This window comes from Neomonachus schauinslandi, chromosome 6 (assembly GCF_002201575.2).
Source record: "Neomonachus schauinslandi chromosome 6, ASM220157v2, whole genome shotgun sequence".
In the NCBI taxonomy this organism is placed as follows: Eukaryota; Metazoa; Chordata; class Mammalia; order Carnivora; family Phocidae; genus Neomonachus; species Neomonachus schauinslandi.
Window position 1 is genome coordinate 3,949,146 of NC_058408.1, and position 7,251 is coordinate 3,956,396.

The 7,251-nt window shown below is 39.0% G+C and overlaps 1 pseudogene; it reads left to right on the top strand.

Moving 5' to 3' along the window:
* The first annotated feature begins 3,515 nt into the window (after positions 1–3,515).
* LOC110573341 lies at positions 3,516–4,442 on the top strand (annotated as a pseudogene).
* The last annotated feature ends 2,809 nt before the right edge of the window (positions 4,443–7,251 follow it).

Genomic DNA, 7,251 nt, shown 5'->3' on the forward strand with positions numbered 1-7,251 from the left:
ATAGTGGGTGTGACTGTGTCCCAATAAAGCTTTATTTACAAACAGACTGCTGGTCCATGGACTGTAGTTTGCCCACCCATGCTCTATAATTAAATCATTCGATGCTCTGTAATATATTGTCGGTTTACTTCAATTTATCCTTTCTGCTTTTGAAGAATATTTGTTCATTTCAGCACTTTTCCCCCCCTATTATAAGCAAAGCTGTTTTAACTGTGTGTGTCTCTGTAGTTGTTCTGGATTAAATTCTAATGGCTCATCGGACCCGTTCATTTTCAACTTGAACAGGTAATGTCAAACTGTTTTCCAAAATGATTGTATCAATTTACACTCCTCAGGAGATTCCCTGGCTCTTTATCTGTGATAGCTTTGATTTTCTGCAGTCTGATGGGTGTGAAACTGTGGCCTGTGGTCTTGTTTTCCCCCGGCTACTAATGATGTTAAAAATCTGTTCACATGACATCTGTGCTTCCCCTAATATGAAATTCCTACACACTTTTAAAATCTATCATTATATTAAGCTGATCTTTTTTTTTCTTTTTATGTTTAAAGCTCTAAATACCCTAGATACTAGTGCTCTACCTGTTGTTTTTGTTGTATATATCTTTACTTGTTTCTTTTTTTTGGAATTTGTTTTGAAAAATGGAAGTTAATGTTTATGTACCAGAATATCATTATTTTCTGTATCTTTTACTACCCCAAGCTTTATAAATATTCTCATATATTATCTTCCTAAACATTTCATAAAGTGTTTTGTTCCTTCTTAGGTTTTTAATACACTTGAAATTAAATGTTTTTATGGTGCAATCTGATTTCACTTTTCCCCATACAGGTACCAACTATTCCATCATTAATTGACTACTCTGTGCTTCCCACCAGCCTACAGTGCCAGCTCCGGTGGGAAGAGTCCCCGTATTTCAGAACTCTGTGTTCTCCCATTGGCGTGACTCTAGCTCCATGCCAACACTGCACCTTCTTAATTACTGTAGCCTAATAATAAGTAATGATGTTTGAAAGGCAAATCTTCTCTTCCTGTGTTTCTTCAAGAGTGTTCTGGTTTCTCTCAGGTCTTTGTACTTTCATATAAATTTTAGTGTCAGTTATCAATCTAGCAACCAACCAACCAAAAACAATCCATTTGAGATTCTGATTGAACTGCATAGAATTCATAAATCATAGATCTAGGAATTCATAGATTTTTGGGGGGGATTTTAATTTTATTTTATTATGTTAGTCACCGTACATTACATCATTAGTTTTTGATGTAGTGTTCCATGATTGTTTGCGTATAACACCCAGTGCTCCATTCAATACATGCCTTTCTTAATACCCATCACGGGGCTAACCCATCCTCCCACCCCCACCCCGAAAACCCTCAGTTTGTTTCTCAGAGTCAATCGTCTCTATGGTTCGTCTCCCCCTCCGATTTCCTCCCCTTCATTTTTCCCTTCCTACTTTTTTTTTTTAACATACAATGTATTATTTGTTTCAGAGGTACAGATCTGCGATTCATCAGTCTTACACAATTCACAGCGCTCACCATAGCACATACCCTCCCCAATGTCCATCACCCAGCCACCCCATCCCTCCCACCCCCCACCACTCCTGCAACCCTCAGTTTGTTTCCTGAGATTAAGACATAGATTTTTGATTAATTGGAATCTTCACAATCTCAGATCTTCCAACTCATAAGCAGGGTCTTTTGCTCCATTACTTCAGTCTTTGGTGTCGTCTTTAAGGTTTTGTGATTTTCATAAAGATCCATATTCCTAGGTACTTTTTATTTTTAAGCTATTATAAATTATAGTCCTTTTAAGTTTAATTTGCTATCAGTTTGTTAAAGTACAGAAATTTGATAGATTTTTATACCTAAATTTTATACCAGAAAGCCTGCTAAACACTCTTAATAATGTCAATAATTTATCAGCAGTTTCTTTTGGATTTTCTATGTACACAATCACATCATCTGTAGAGAATTTCTTCCTTCTCAATCCCTTTATCTTTAATTTCTTTCTCTTGTCTTACTGGATTGGCCAGAACATTCAGTACAATGTTGAAGAGAAGTGGAGAAAGCAGTCACCCATATCTTGTTCCTAATCTTAAAGAGAATCCTTCAGTATCTCACCACTAAGTATATGTTGGCTGCAGAACTGTTGTACACATGTTTTATCAGCTTAAAGAAAATCTTTTATTCTTAATTTATTAAGGGTTCTTATAAGTAACACTGAATTTAAAAAAATTTTTTTTGGCAGCTATTGAAATAATCATACGACTTTTTCCCTTTGAACAGTTTATTGGAGGAAATATATAATTGGATTGTTTTAATGTTAAACAAATTCCACATCCTGAAATAAAACCAACTTGGTCATGAACGTATTTTACACATTGTTGGATGTGGTTTGATGACATTTGTTCAAGAATTTTACCTGTGAGTGAGACTGGCTTGTTTAATTTGTCAAGATAATTCCAGCTTCGTAAAATGAGGTGAGAATTTCCTCCTTACTACCTAAAATAGAAATTATGTATCACATTGAAATCGACTTATCCTTGAATGTTTTATAGCACATATTCATAAATTTTTCTTGGCCTAGAGATTTATTTGTAGATTTTTCACTCCTGTCTTTATGTCTTAAAATAGTTTTCAGGTTTTCTACCTCTTTATTCAATATTGATTTGTAATTTTTTTTCTAGAAATGTATCCATTTCATTGAAGTTTAAAAACCTATTGAGGTAAAATTGTTCATAATGTTACTTCTCATCTTTCAGAGTCTGAAGCTTCTGTCCCTTAACTCATAATCGAGTTTATGTCTTCACTTGTTTTTCTCGGTCAGATTTTCACGAGTTTACCTGAAGTTTATAAACTTTTACCTTTATGGATCTTCTATATTTTATCATTCACATCTGTTTCATCATTATTGTTTTTTTCCTTCTACTTTATGTTGTTTTTATAACTTCTTAGAATGGATTCTCATTAATTTTCTGTTTTAAAAAACAAACAAGCATTTCCAATGATAAACTTCCTTCCAATAATATTTTGAATGCATGGTACATGTCGTGCTACATGATTCTTCTATTACTGCTCAGTTCTAAAGATTTTCTAATTTCCATTATAAGTTCCTCTTTGAACTATAAGTTAGATTTTCAAACATTTCCAATTTTTCAAGTTTTTTGTGATAGTTTCTAACTTAATCACATAGTGGACATTTTAGGAAAACCCAGTTTTAAGAAATTTTTGAGACCAACGTCATGGGCCATACATAGGGTCAGGTATCCTTAAAAAGAATGCTTTACCTCAAACTTTCAAATAATGTTGCTCAGATTTTCGCTATCTTTACGTCAGTTCTAAGACTGAGTCTACCACGTTCCTGGAAAAGGCAGTTGATTCATCAAGTTTTGAACCAGGTCTTTGCGATACAGAATCTTTGCTCTTGATGGTGTGCTCACCAGGGGGCAGGGTGGTCTCTGGTGTGAAGGGATGGTGTTGACCTTCTCTTTACCTTTCTGATTTGAGATCCTCAATGAAGACAGCCAACCACACAGAGGTGACAGACTTTGTTTTCCAAGGTTTCTCCAATTCCAAGAATATGAACTCATACTCTTCGCTGTGTTTCTGATCGTGTACATCCTAACTCTGGTTGGCAATGTCATCATTGTGACTTTTACCCGTATCGACCACCACCTCCACACCCCCATATACTTCTAAGTGTTCTTTCCACATCAGAGACTTTCTACTCCCTGGTCATTATCCCACACATGCTTTCCGGCCTCATAGGTCTGAGCCAATCCATCTCCCTGGTGGGCTGTGGGACTCAGCTCTTTTTCTTCCTTGGCTTTGCCATCACCAACTGCTTCCTGCTAGCAGTAATGGGGTTTGATCGCTATGTGGCCATCTGCAACCCACTTCGTTACTCAATCATCATGAATTGGAGGGTCTGTACCATCCTGGCATCCTCGGTCTGTGCCTCAGCATTCTTGCTCACTCTGATTCAGGCTGTGGCCATTTTCAGACTGCCTTTTTGCAACTCCCTGATTGAGGATTTCTTCTGTGATGTTCGGCCTGTGTTGGACGTAGCCTGTGCTGCTCCAATCATTAATGATACCCTGACCTCAATTATCACCCTGTTGGCCCTCACAGCCCCTCCCACCTTCCTCTTCATCTCCTAATCCTCATCATCTCCACCATCCTCAAGATCGCCTCAGCTGAGGGCCGGAAGAAGGCCTTCACCACCTGTGCTTCCCATCTCATGGTGGTTATCATCCATTATGGCTGTGCCTCCATTGCCTACCTCAAGCCCAAGTCTGAGGACACGAGGGATCAGGATCAGCTGATCTCAGTGACCTACACAGTGGTAACACCTTTACTGAACCCTGTGGTGTATATTCTGAGAAACAAAGAAGTCCAGGGTGCTCTGAGGAATTTGGTGGGTAGGAAATCCCTTCCCTAAGATGAAATCTCTACCCTATAAACAGGCATGCATGTTTTCCAGATGGAAGCTCATAGGTAAAGTTATAGAGCCTGGGTTTCAAGCGATTGGTGAAATCGACATGATAGCTAGGGCCAGAGCAGAAGTGAAGTGAAGCTGGGGACCAGCTTCTAATAATTGATTCTCACTTCCTCAACCTCTTTGTTAACATAATAAAAACATAAGTCACCCTGAAGACTTGTAAAAAGACACCTATTGGCCCTAATCCAGGGGATAATTACTGGGTCAGAGGGTGATCTAGTGTTTATCTCAAGCTCAAATTTAAAGTGACCAGTCCACTTTGCTGAAGTACAAACCACATTAAAGTCATACATAACTGAATCTTCTTTTAACGTCAAGTTGGATGTTTGAACAAGTGGTTACTGGAAATGATACTGTGCCAAAAACTAATTGCCTTGTGTTTTAAAAAGATAAGCAAAGCAAAGACAGAGATATCTTTTAGGAAATGGGTTTGGGATGAGCTAAAAACCTTCTAGAGAGAAGATTTTCTAGCAACCCCCTGCAAATTTCCTGTTACTCACATGTGGGGGACCAAAGGAAAAGGATCTGGGGTAGAGGAGAAGGGGAGTGAAGTACAGAAGACTCCTGGCCACACAAGACAGCCATGGAGCCCTGGCCACGTGAGCAGAGTGCACAGACCTGGTCTGATCCTTTGCTTCTTCAAGCTGAACATAAGCCACATGAAGGCGTCCTTGTGGGGTTGAAAGCAATGGCTCTCCCGTGGACAGGATGACCAGTGGGCTCAGAGGAAAAGCCCACAGAAGGCTCAGGGAGCAGACTGCTGAAAAGAATCCTGTGAAACTGACTAACAGAAGAAAATGGATCCAAATGAGAGCTTCCAGTCAGAAGAGAGTAGAAGGCAGAAGGACAAGGGGACAGTTGGTGGGGCAAGAATTCGGGAAAAATCCTTTGGACTCGGTCTTCCCCTGCCCTTCCTAAACCAAGTCACAAAGGCAAGGGAAGAGAGTTCAGTGAGAATATGAAAAAGTGTCAACAAAATTCCTTTCTGATGAATTAGGTAATATTACTCCTGAAAAGCTAAAAAAAGTCAGAAGAGGATTTTTGACATGAAAACTTCCATGAGGTTAAAGCAACTGAGTTAGAAATGGAATAATAAAAGACTATTTACCGTTCCTCACGTCAAAAATATAAAAATGAATCAGGGTGAATTTTAGACGCAATTTGTGAGACAAAATTGGTGTTGAATAACATGATGATGATTAGCAGTTGTAACTGCTGAGCAAATCAGAGTTACTACACTGAACTGTTTGTAAAAAGATACACAATCAATATGTGAGTACATGGTATTCTCAATGTGGAATATTTTTGAAATGAAGAAATATCAAAATGTGTAAAGTGATTATGAATTTTATAGGCTAAGTATGCAGATACATATAAACCTAACTTTTAGAAGGTTCTACAATTTAATTAATGTTGTCATTCTGAGCTCCCAATCTGATGGATGGAGGAAATCACCTGGTCCTTTCTATGCAAACTGGGGCAATTTAGTGAATAAGGCACTTTATGAGTAACCATAATTAAATTCAAAGTCCTGCTCCTCCCCCTTCTTCCCCCATTCTCCTTGGGGTGAATCAATCAAGTTCTGGTCAAGTCTTCTAGGGATGCCTGGGTGGCTCAGTTGGTTAAGCATCTGCCTTCGGTTCAGGTCACGATCCCAGGACCCTGGGATCGAGTCCCACATCAGGCTCCTTCCTCGGCGGGGAGCCTGCCTCTCACTCTGCCTGCTGCTTCCCCTGCTTGTGCTCACACGCTTTCTGACAGATGAATAAAATCTTTAAAAAAAAGTCTTCTAGTTTTCTTGGCATAGAGGAGAAGGAACCTACTTGGTCCATGGAAGGTTCCAACTGCCCCCATGTCGGTTTCTATGAAGATACATGACCCCCAGAAGCCATCTTGGGTGGCATCTATCAAGAGGACTCCGGTGTCATCATGTTCTTTAACCAATGTGGTCCCTGCACCTCATCTTCCTTATGACTTTTCTAGGGCCTCTGGCCCGCCCTCAGCCACTTCTTGAAGACATCTAGGCATTCAGCTGCACCCTGGCCCTGTAATGAATAGGACTCAGTGGGGGTGTCCCCATGCCACCCACCCGGATGCATCACTCACTCATGTCTGCTCCACCAGGATGCCAGCTTTTTCTAAGAAGCTTCTCTGTGAAGTGAGAGCATACCCTTTCTGCTTTTATCAGATACCTCACCCTTCCACCCCACAGCAGGACTTAGCTGGCAGGTGCAAGACTGGGTCTTCCCTCATATCCAGCTAATTCTAATGTTGACTCCACAAAGCTGGATGCCTTTATTTTGTTTTGGCAGAAAAACCTGAATTCTTCCTAACTCTACAATTTGCATCGTACATTTCACATATAAAGTACTTCAATCCTTAAGCTTTTGATATTCAAAATTATTTGTAAGCTAAAAGAGGCTTTCCTCTCTGGAAAAGTTTGCTAAAGTTAAAAACCATTTCAGCTTTTAAGACAAATGTTTTAGTTATGAGTTTTAAAAAATCTTTTTGAAATTCAATGGACTTTTCTTCTGGGTTCTTTTAGGTTTGCCCTGGGGCAAATGAAAGTGCTGTGAAACAATGAGGAATGTAGAATGTGAAAACAATGTAGAATTTTTATTCTGTTGCATTTATATATTTATTCTACATGTCAACATTAATTATGGATTTTTTTAATGTTTTATTTGCTAGAACTAGTTATCTGCCATTATTCTTTAGAATTTTTGGGGATGTTTTGCTTGTTTAAATG